Raw genomic sequence first — 12,459 nt, 5'->3', positions numbered from 1 at the left:
GCCGTTGGTAGGGGGGCGGAGCTCTCCGCAGGTGTGCTGTTGCATGGACTCCTGGTCCTGGTAGTCCCGTGCAAGCGTCCCCGTAGCCCCAGCGGTAGAAACAGTGTCTGGGGGCCTTTGTCTGTATCCTCCTCACCTCAGCACCTCCGATGGCAGAGCTTCACTCACGAAGCAAAGCGGGACCCCTTGTCTTAGTGCTACTTTGTTCCTTCTTGCTCTTAAACCGAGCCGAGTTGCTGCCTCTCCATAATGCCAGAGCCGCCGTCTTGCTTTCCCCAGGCTCTCATCAACCTCCAGGGAGAGCTTAGCCACTAGCGAGCGATCAAAGCGGCTGCCGCCGCAGAAGCGCCAGGGCCGCCGCTGCCTCTTTCTTTCTCCACACTTTACAGGGGGCTCTGACCAAACTTGATCGGGAACTTAAACGCTACCATCACACAACGCTTGGGCGTATAGGTGAAATGTGCCACGAATCCAAAGCTGTCCGTAAGCCGTCACATAGCATATCAAAGCTCACAGAGCAGGGAATGAAGACGCCAACCTGCCGCACGCCAGCATACCGAATCAATCCACCCGCACTCATTCTAGTCCTAGTCTCAACCAACAACCATCGATTTTTTTTTCTATTTTAATTACAAAAAAAACCACCAACACAATAATACATGATACTGTAATAAAATTATTATAGCACATCACTACTCCTCACCCCCTAGAAATCCACTTAATCCATAATAGGAATAGGTTTTAATAACTGCAAAACTTTTTGTGGTTTGCTACAGGCACGTATATGGGTATTGCAGTTTTAGAGCCTAGTGTCTGGCGGCACACATATGCTTGAAGGTACCTTAGAACGATGGGCAGTAGTCCTATACTGATCTTTCCCTATGTGTTTTGTTTGGTTTTCTTCAGGTTTTGCACCCATAATACCCTGCAAGGGCCCTTTAGAGTGTTTTCCACCTGCCATTTTAAAACTATTTGTAAATTTGTATGCATGTGTTTAGTTCTGTGAGTATTAAAGTACTTTCCCTTTTCAAAATAAAACAAAATGCACTAGCCGGTCAACGGTTTAGTGAAAGTTTTTTGAGTTGTTGATGAGTACTGAGTTTCCAGCCCACAGCACCTCTCTGAGTCAGCCTTAGACGGCTCTTCTAGCACCATGTGAGACTACTTCTAAAAGGCGAGCTTGGTGCCAGTTTCAGTTGTCTCTTGTACAGGGCCCCTGCCAAGAGACAAAAGGTGCCAGTTGACACAAGTTGGGCCCCAGTACATTTTGAGAACCAGATCTCACATTACAGGAGCACACTTGGATCAGATGCAACACTCCCGATAGAGAGTTGGGTAAGTAATATTCTATTTTAATAGAAGTTATGTCCTTCCTACAACTTCAGTTAACAGCTGCTACTAATTCATTTTTTCCTTTGGTTTGCTATTCAACTGAGCATTCGAATTTACTTATGGTATCAAAACCGCAGTCAGCAATGACTAATCTGATGAAAAGTTAGCATCTCTATTTTGAAAACAATGTATTTTATGAATGCGAATCTGCAAAGTGAAAATGATAACTCTTAGTTTTATAATGACCTAACTCCTGTAAAGGGAATGTCATATGCCGGTGGAAGATTTGCAGAGAAATTATTAATTATTTATACATTAATTCAAAGGATGTATGATGTTACAACACGATCAAAATGATCGCGGTACATCACAACGCATCTTTTACAACGCAAGTCATTACCGCAACTTGCGCTGTAGGGTGCTGGACTTAGGAATAGTAAGATTTACTATTCCAACTCCAGCCTACTTACAGTAGGGAAGGTGTTGGAATAGTAAATCTACTATTCCTTAGTCTAGAGCGCCCTCCAGCGCAAGTCGTGGTAACAACTTGCGTTGTAAAAGACATGTCATAATGGCACCGCGGTGTTTTGACCGCGTTGTGAAGGTTGTTTACTTAATTCAAAACATAATACGGGGCAAATCTTTGTTGCATTTTCAGCTAGGAGGGTCATGTCCACAGTGCTCCATCAATGAAGTTCATCCATTCACTAACACTCAGATGTTCAGGCTTCATTGCATGTGCTCACACCCATCCATCCATCCTTCCTTCCATTCATCCATCCATCCATCTATCAAGCTATCCATCCATCAATCCACTCACCCATCCATTCATCTACCACATATTCAAGGAAGGATCCATCTGGGTATTCCCACATAGGCGATGCTTTTGTGTATGCTTTCCTCTATTTAAGCAGTCCAGCAATAGGTGCATATAGGAGAGTGGTTTCTGTGTTTGTCTATAGAAAAATGTTCATTCAGCATAGCCATTTTATCGCTGTTACAACAAAGAGCAATCTGAAATGATCGAAAGGGTTTTCTTTCTACAATAATTAAAATAGTGGTATTGAATTTTGCTCCAACCATTACTGTTGGATTTCCTCTCCATATATTTACAACACTAGAGCCAACAGATTTATCGAGGGAGTGAACGAATGCAATTCTTTAGTGCACTTAACAGAAAAGACCTGTCTTCTCCATAGTTTACTTTTGCGTGACAATCAGAGGATGCCTTAAAAGAAAAGGAGCTCAAAGCTGTCTTTAAATGCATGAATGTGTGAATGGATGAATGTTGTCTAGAAAAATGGTAAGTGGTGTCCAGTCTAGAGGTGGATGACATTTCAAATTTTCTCCTTGAATACCAGGTGTTAACGTTAAGCTTTTAAAGATGGTAAAATGTGTTACATCATAAAAATAAATGGGACTGTATTGTGAACCATTCTATGCCAAACACATGTGTATTGGGTGAATCATTACTTTTAAATACCCGCTTCTTCGTGTAGTTCAGTTTGACAATTGTTGGCTAATGAGAATAAAATGAGCCAGGGGCATGGTTTGACACCAAGGTGAGATGGCGGCTGGCTGATGCAGTTCCAGAGCTAGACCCGAGGAATTTCATGCTGGCGGGGGTCGCTAGTGCCGGGTCACCTTTGCAAACCTCGGGACTTTACCTTTGACGACCTCTGGATCATTCTGACACCTCCTGCAGCCGTGGTAGGCCCGTATGGCACTTCCTCTTTTCAAAATGTGTGGCGCGTCTCTGTGACTGGATTTGTGGCTGCCATTTTGCATCTCTAACACGTTTAATGTGCTGTTGGCACAGCTGCTCTTTTTTTCCATCGAAAGCATGCTGGAACATTAATTAGTCCTTTTGTGGGCTTTGTTTCACCATTTTGCATTGCCATGCTGGTTTCCTCTACAAATATTGTCGTTTTTTTCTGAATTTTACAGTATTTTTGAAACTTTTTGATGTTTTTCAATTCTCTTCATGAGATCATTCTTTAATACATTGTGGGAACCCTGCTAATATTATAAATATGCTTCAACAGGAGGAGCGGTAGGGAGAGTTAAGCAACACTCTTATTCCCCGGTTATAATCAGTAAACAAGAAAAGAGTGTCAAATGGTTATACCAGACCACAGTAATGAGCAGCTAGGAAAGGGGTTGACGGCCTCACTCAGGACGTTAAGGAAAACCCTCACTCACCACCTGGTGATGACATGTTTCATCATTGGGCCCCACCAGAGAGACCGAGTGCCTCTTTGGTGTGCTACAATGCCAGATCTACTGCGGAGCAGGATAGTGAGATTCTGACGTGTTGTGCAAAGTAAATTAAACTAATGAGTGGTGAGGGTTTAAAAAGTCAGTAGTGTATCAGAAATAATTTTATTCTTTGATCACTAAGGACAGGTTATTAAAATTTTATGTGTTTGGAAAAGAGTCCACAATGAATTGAGTGGTAGTTTCCTTACAAATCAGTCGACATGTTTCAGCCATGAAACGGTGTAATGTTACCAGGCATTCTTCAGGACTTATTGGTGTAATAAACCCTGGTGGTATGGACGCGCTAAGGCCCTCCCTTACCTAGGGACGTGAAAGTGAAAATAACACAAAAAGGTGAAAAAGTGCAAAAAATTTTTAGGAAGTAGGATTTGCTTCCTAATTACTCCTGGTTTAGGAGGCTTCCAGCTTTATTGTATCTGCACTTTTGTGGTGTCAGGGAAGTACACCATGGGTCACAGGAGGGGGGTGGGAACGTAATTGGCAAACCGCCCTCGACGCTCGGCACCCTCAGTGTACCCGCATCACCCTCAACTGGACCCCGAAGATGCAAGAGTAGATATTCCTCAATAATTTCGGCAGTTTGTGCTTTCCCCATTTCTACAGTTCAAATACCATTGTTTCTTGTGTGACTGTTTCACAAACTTTAAACAGCGTATAAGCTTCCCTTGCTGTACAACACATGTCTATGGGGAGAATTAAGTCTGGTAGAGGCGCTGATTTAACGTCCTAAATCCACTACAATACTTACCTCAAACCCTTTTTCAGTTTTGCAAACCGACACGGAGGAATCAGGACAAGTCGCACCTTCCCATTATACAGAACCAACGACCTCTACACCCACGTTTACTCCTCTTTCACATCCGTCCACATCAAATGGGAAAAATGCCTCTAAAATATCCTCTTCTTCTACATTATCAACTGCTAAGAGAATTCCCTCTTTCACCGACCATTTCTCCACCACCAACCTCCTAAAAATTGCTTCTGGACGGATTTTGAGCTCTTAAGCCTTACATGGACGAAACAAACTTACGCCTACAAGGCCCGAAGAAAAATGATCTACTTTGGCTAATAACATTAATTCAAGGGAACTTCAAATGAAATCGCTACAAACATCCTCTCAACAAATACAACCTATGAAAGCAGAAATCTTACTACTACAGAAGCATGTGGAAAATCTCGAAAACTAAAATAGACGTAACAGTCTACGTATTTATGGTCTGGCTGAGGGTTAGGAAGGCACCAACCTTATTTCTTTTTTTCAGTCTTTTTTGCAGTAGATCCTCCAACTTCCAGAAACTACAACGTTAAACATACAATGAGCACTCAGACTTGGTCATTCTCCTCAAAATCCATCTGTCTAACATAACCCACGAGGCGTAATATTATACTTCTTGGAATACATTGATTTGTTGAAAGTCCTACAGGCTGTTGAAATCAACCATCATATATCATGGCAAGGTTCCCAATTATTCTTCTCACAAGACTATGTGAAAGTCACGGCAGACAAGCAGAAATTTGTCTTAGCCATGCGTCCATCTCTAGGTAACTTGAACGCTAGATTTGGTCTACTCCATCCATGCCTCTTTAAAGTAACTCATAAGAACAAAACAAGAACTTATGATGATCCAGTCTTGCTTCAACAATTTCTTGATAGTTGTAGACACGATCCCCTGAAGTTCGCAAGATCATCTCCTACTTAAACATTTTTCTTTCATAGTAATGATAATTGTAATTTTACACTGTTCCCATGATGCATTTTGACTAATTTTTTTCCTTGTGTCTTCTTCCACCAGGTGCCATCTTTTTTCCCTGATCCACCCATTCTTGTATAGTGCATTTGAACTGATGCCCTCCTCGTGGTCTTCCCCGGAGTATCGTGGCTGACTGTTCTTCTCTCCTCTGTGGCTTCAGCACCCTCCACCCATGTTTGAGTCTTTGGTATGTTTTATTGTCTTTTCTATCCTTTCTCTGTACCTTCTCTCCTTTATTTTCTTATATTTTTTCTTTTTCCTGGTTCCCTTTCCTTCTCTTCTTATTTCTTTCAACATCAATATTTTCCATTTGATATCTTACACCTTTGCTTGTTTTTCGTTTTTCTTAATATTACAAGTTCTTTATTGTATCCCTGTTTTGCTGTATTAGTAAAAACAATGTTTTATCCTTATTCTATATAGTTGATTAATGACATTATGTATTATTTCTTGGAATGTTAAAGGTTTGGGTATGCCTATTAAATGGCAAAGAGTTGTTACTCATTTATCTAATTTTAAATCAGATATTTTTACAAGAATCCCACTTATTTGCTTCAGAAGTTCTCTAACTGAAGCGACAATGGGTGGGAAGTGTCTTTTCTTCTCCAGGTAATAGCAAAAAGAGAGGGACAGTGATTCTCTGCAATAGGAAACTTAAAGTATCTTATCTCTCTCAAGATTCGGACGACGAAGGGCTTTGGTTAATTGTTCACCTTAAAGTCAATGATATACCTATTAATTTGTTTAATGTATATGCTCCTACTAAACCTCACTTTTCTACTCTTTTGATGTCTATTTCTACACCATATGTTGTTTTTGGGGGTGATTGTAACTTAATTATTGATCCCTACATTGACCGTATATCCAAAACACCTGTTGTTTCTTCTCTAATGCATCAACACTTTACCACCCTGAATTCCCTTAGATCTCTTGTTGACTTCTGGAGATTCTGCAATCCAAAACTCAGCGAATACACTTTTTCTCCACCACTCACCTCTCACAATTACACATAGACTATTTATTTGTTTCCAAAGCTTTAACACAATCTATACTACAAGCAGATAGAGTTTCCATATTGATCATGGACCATGCCCCTGTAATATTAGAACTTCTTTGTTGGCTGATCAAGCTTTCACTTCTTCTTTTGAAGACTACATCACTGATTTTGAATATATTTTTTGTGTCACCCTTCTCGCTTGTGTGGGACATTTTTAATGCTTCATCCAGAGTCTTTGTTATCTAATATGTTGCCAAAAAGAAACACCAAAACCCCAAAAGGCAAATGGCATCCTTTTTTTAAATTAAATAATTTTTATTAAAGATAAATAACACAGGAATACAAATATAATATTCCGTTCAGATGCAAATACAAGTATACAGTTATATATTAATATCATCAGAAAATAAGTGAATTAAAAATATAGGATGAATAGATTGTATAACACTTGTATCTGTACTCCTAAAAAATGAACAAATAAATAACATATAATAAAAATAGTACTGAACTTTATACTGGTATATTAAAAAAGCTGTGAAAATACGAGTAAGCATATAATTTTAGAAGAAAACATTTTTTATAAGAAAGAAAGAAAGAAAGAGGAGGAAAGAAATAACAAGATATAGAGAGCAATAGAAAAAGAAGAAGGGAGAGAAATGAAAGGGAAAGAAAAGGAAAATAAAGAGACAATATTGAATATAAAGATAGAAGTTATGTATAAGGTAAATTCGCTGACAGATAAGTAGTAAACAGTAGCCATAATAAATCAGATTTAATTTGTAAATGAATTGAAGCATGAGGTGCTGAGGCAATTCTATGCTCATCACATATCAAATTCCACCAGAGTAAAAAGGATATTTTAGAATTGTCTTTCCAACATGTTAATATAACCTTAAAAGCTACAGCAATTAATAGATCAAATAGAGTCGATTTGGAGATGAAGTGTTCAAAATTGGGCGATATAGTACCTAAAAATACATTATGGATGTTGTTAAAACTTGGGGTCTCTAGTTGGCCTTGGTACCACTGTCCAAATAGGGACCCTTGCTTCTAGTCAGGGTAAGGAGGAAACCCTCTGAGATAACCCCTGCTCACCCCTTGGTAGCTTGGCACGAGCAGTAAAGGCTTATCAAAGGCAATGTGTAAAGTATTTGTAACAAAACTCACAGTAACACAGTGAAGACACCACAAACGGACTCCACAACAGTATAGAAAATAAAAGGTATTTAATCTAAACTACACAAGACCAAAACGATAAAAATCCAACATACACAGTTCAAGAATATGGTTGCAAAAGAGTTCTTAATGTTAGCATTGAAATAATCCACAGTTGCGTGAAAAGTTCACAGTTGCGTCACATTTAGCCAACAGTACCTTTAAATGCGACAAAGTTCCAAAACAGAAGCTGTTACGGTGGAAAACAAGCGATGCGTTCCTCCTGAGACCCTGGGGAGGCGTTAGCGATTATTCCGCTGGATGTAGCGGCGTGTAGCGACGAATCCGGTCTGTATGGGGAGGAAGGCGATGACTTGTATGGATTCCGGTGCGGACCATCCGTAGTGAACAAATGTTTGCAAAGGCACAATGCGATGATTCTCGGGGGCTGCGACAATTTCCGGGGCGATGATGCGCGGTCCAGCGATGATCTTCCTCTCGCAGCTCCTCGATGCGATGGCTCTGAGATGATTTTCGCAGCGACGTGATGCGGTGATCTCACCCAGCAGCGACAGGCTCTGTGGCGATGTTCGCTGTGGCGGAAATCTTCCCACTAATGAAGGGTGCAACGTCTTCAGGCAGCGGGGACAGGCGCTGCAACGATCTCGGTATTCATAGCGGCAGGAATTTTCTCGCTCAGCCGGGTTTGCGACAAAACAGGTAGAAAGTTCTTTTAAAAGCGTGATTTCCAGCTCCCCAAAACAGGTACAACCTCCAGAGACACGACAACTGGACCAAGCACTCTAGGAAGGACAGAACTCTCTCAGCAGAGTTCAGGGAAGCTGGGGGTGAAGTTCTTTTGTTCCTGGGACTTCAAAGATAGGGAGCCAGCTCCTCTCAGGCCCTTGGAGATTCCTTCAAGCAAGGGGACAGAGCGCAAAGCAAAGTCCTTCCCCTCTCCTTGGCAGCAAAGCAACTGCAGGTTATTCCAGCGTCACACAGCAGGGCAGTCCTTCTTCTTCAGTCTTCCAGCTTTCTCCTTGGCAGAGGTTCCTTATTGATTCCAGAATTATCTAATTCTTTGTAGTCAGGGGTCCTGTACTTATAACTAGGTATGGGCGAATTTTGCGAATCTCGCGTTCGCGAATTTTGCGGATTTGCGAACTCGCAATCCGCAAAATCCGCGAATTCTCGCGAGTTTGCGGATTTTTTTTTTATGTTCGCACAGGTTTCTGCAAGTTCGCGAGGGTTTTGTAAAATTTCGCAAATTGCGAAATTGTACAAAACGCGTGCGAACTTGCAGAAACCCGTGCGAACACAATGTGCCCAGTAGGGTATGTGCCTCTTGTGTGAATAAGAGGTCAGAGAAAGATCAGTTCAGCAGATGAAGAGAAAGAAGCTCCTGGTCACAGGAACAGCACGGGTATTGCGCTCGTGAAAGTCAAGGATGCAAAGCCTATCCAGCATCACAGCTGATTTTCCACGGTAGATTTGGGAAGAAGGCACACCTGTCCAGCCTCAACGACGCTCACGATTGTTTTTGGGCTAATGAATGAGTCACTGAATTTGAGCATCAACTAGTTCGAGCGACCATGTGTGTGTTACTATGCAATCGCCCCGAAGGGCGCAGGGGTCCCTTGAGTGAGCTGCAGACCTGTGCCCAGCCATGCAACTATTTTACAATGGCGCCAGGAAGCTGCCAGCGCCGTTGTAAAATAGTTACAAAGTTAGCTTGCACAGGAAGCACTTAGATAAAATAAAGCAGCACCAGTTGCATGAGTGGGGGTTCAACTTTTGAACCCGTTACGTTCGTGGATTTTTTTTGCGGATTTTGCGGGAAATCCGCAAAATTCGCGGATTGCGGATTTCCCAAAAATCCGCAAAATCCGCGAGCGTAACGGATTTCCCGCTCACACTTACTTATAACCCTAAAAGTCTTTGTTCTATTTGTGCAGGAGGGCTCTGAGCCCGGACTGAACCAGTTCTGGGAGTTCCTTGAGCACTTTGGTTTCTGGCTTCTCCTTTCCTTTCAGAGTGAGGGGCAGGGTCGTCAGCCGCCCAGCAGGAGATGGAGTCAGCATTGTGGAAGGCAGGCACAGCCCTATTCAGGCCCAGGTGCTATCCCCTCCCACCTCTCAAGATGCAGATGTAGTCATTCAGCCTAGGGCTGACTCAGCCAGCCTCCTGGGGGCTCCCCAGCCCCTGTTACTCTCAAACCAGACAGTCAATTCACAAACAGGCCAAGGCATATAGAAAGGTCAGAAAAGAGAACAGCAACTTTCTAACAGAAAGCATAAACTTTAGGACAATAGTAAAGTAAATGTGTTATCGAACCTTCAGCATTGAGACATGACCAACAGGATGTTGAGATTGAGTGGTTAAACTTATTTAAAAGTAGGGGAGTAATAACAACTCTATTGTAAATAAAATATAAGGATTGTGTGATATTTGCAGCTTTGGATATCTTGAAGAGTTTTTGCCACAACTTGTCCCATTGAGAAATAGACAATGTTTGGGATAAGTCTTATTCCCATTGTATCTCAATAGAAGATTTATCCTGTGTGGAATTAGGTGTAGATAAAGTTCTATATATAAACGAGGCACTAGGAATAATGTCTGAAGAAACTTGGTGCAAGGGTGTATCAGGTATGAATGAAGTTGGAACTGACTGAGAGGTGTAATTCTGTAAATAGCATATGAAGGGGGGTGGGAGCACCCTGTCTCTCGTCACAGCGCAGTTTTGACCCCTTTGCATCCTGGTAAATGCAGTTCATTCGCACTTTCATATCGTTGTTGTTTCTCACCATTGTTGGTTCTGGCAGTGCAGATATCTCTAGACACTAGTGTTTCTGGGTAACGCCCGTCATCAGTAGAGAGCATGTTGTAATTTAGAAGCATGGAAAAGTCTTTGGGGGTTGCTGTGAAGGTGCCCAAGTCGTCGCAGGTTCATGTACCTCTCCAAGGCACACAGGTGCTACACCGGAGAGCTCGTCAGCTCGAAGCAATAAGCATATGAAGGGGGGTGGGAGCACCCTGTCTCTCGTCACAGCGCAGTTTTGACCCCTTTGCATCCTGGTAAATGCAGTTCATTCGCACTTTCATATCGTTGTTGTTTCTCACCATTGTTGGTTCTGGCAGTGCAGATATCTCTAGACACTAGTGTTTCTGGGTAACGCCCGTCATCAGTAGAGAGCATGTTGTAATTTAGAAGCATGGAAAAGTCTTTGGGGGTTGCTGTGAAGGTGCCCAAGTCGTCGCATGTTCATGTACCTCTCCAAGGCACACAGGTGCTACACCGGAGAGCTCGTCAGCTCGAAGCAATAAGCATATGAAGGGGGGTGGGAGCACCCTGTCTCTCGTCACAGCGCAGTTTTGACCCCTTTGCATCCTGGTAAATGCAGTTCATTCGCACTTTCATATCGTTGTTGTTTCTCACCATTGTTGGTTCTGGCAGTGCAGATATCTCTAGACACTAGTGTTTCTGGGTAACGCCCGTCATCAGTAGAGAGCATGTTGTAATTTAGAAGCATGGAAAAGTCTTTGGGGGTTGCTGTGAAGGTGCCCAAGTCGTCGCAGGTTCATGTACCTCTCCAAGGCACACAGGTGCTACACCGGAGAGCTCGTCAGCTCGAAGCAATAAGCATATGAAGGGGGGTGGGAGCACCCTGTCTCTCGTCACAGCGCAGTTTTGACCCCTTTGCATCCTGGTAAATGCAGTTCATTCGCACTTTCATATCGTTGTTGTTTCTCACCATTGTTGGTTCTGGCAGTGCAGATATCTCTAGACACTAGTGTTTCTGGGTAACGCCCGTCATCAGTAGAGAGCATGTTGTAATTTAGAAGCATGGAAAAGTCTTTGGGGGTTACTGTGAAGGTGCCCAAGTCGTCGCAGGTTCATGTACCTCTCCAAGGCACACAGGTGCTACACCGGAGAGCTCGTCAGCTCGAAGCAATAAGCATATGAAGGGGGGTGGGAGCACCCTGTCTCTCGTCACAGCGCAGTTTTGACCCCTTTGCATCCTGGTAAATGCAGTTCATTCGCACGTTCATATCGTTGTTGTTTCTCACCATTGTTGGTTCTGGCAGTGCAGATATCTCTAGACACTAGTGTTTCTGGGTAACGCCCGTCATCAGTAGAGAGCATGTTGTAATTTAGAAGCATGGAAAAGTCTTTGGGGGTTGCTGTGAAGGTGCCCAAGTCGTCGCAGGTTCATGTACCTCTCCAAGGCACACAGGTGCTACACCGGAGAGCTCGTCAGCTCGAAGCAATAAGCATATGAAGGGGGGTGGGAGCACCCTGTCTCTCGTCACAGCGCAGTTTTGACCCCTTTGCATCCTGGTAAATGCAGTTCATTCGCACTTTCATATCGTTGTTGTTTCTCACCATTGTTGGTTCTGGCAGTGCAGATATCTCTAGACACTAGTGTTTCTGGGTAACGCCCGTCATCAGTAGAGAGCATGTTGTAATTTAGAAGCATGGAAAAGTCTTTGGGGGTTGCTGTGAAGGTGCCCAAGTCGTCGCAGGTTCATGTACCTCTCCAAGGCACACAGGTGCTACACCGGAGAGCTCGTCAGCTCGAAGCAATAAGCATATGAAGGGGGGTGGGAGCACCCTGTCTCTCGTCACAGCGCAGTTTTGACCCCTTTGCATCCTGGTAAATGCAGTTCATTCGCACTTTCATATCGTTGTTGTTTCTCACCATTGTTGGTTCTGGCAGTGCAGATATCTCTAGACACTAGTGTTTCTGGGTAACGCCCGTCATCAGTAGAGAGCATGTTGTAATTTAGAAGCATGGAAAAGTCTTTGGGGGTTGCTGTGAAGGTGCCCAAGTCGTCGCAGGTTCATGTACCTCTCCAAGGCACACAGGTGCTACACCGGAGAGCTCGTCAGCTCGAAGCAATAAGCATATGAAGGGGGGTGGGAGCACCCTGTCTCTCGTCACA

The sequence above is a fragment of the Lissotriton vulgaris genome, unplaced genomic scaffold (genome assembly GCF_964263255.1).
Source record: "Lissotriton vulgaris unplaced genomic scaffold, aLisVul1.2 SCAFFOLD_500, whole genome shotgun sequence".
Classification (NCBI taxonomy): Eukaryota; Metazoa; Chordata; class Amphibia; order Caudata; family Salamandridae; genus Lissotriton; species Lissotriton vulgaris.
This window is presented reverse-complemented; position numbering follows the sequence as displayed.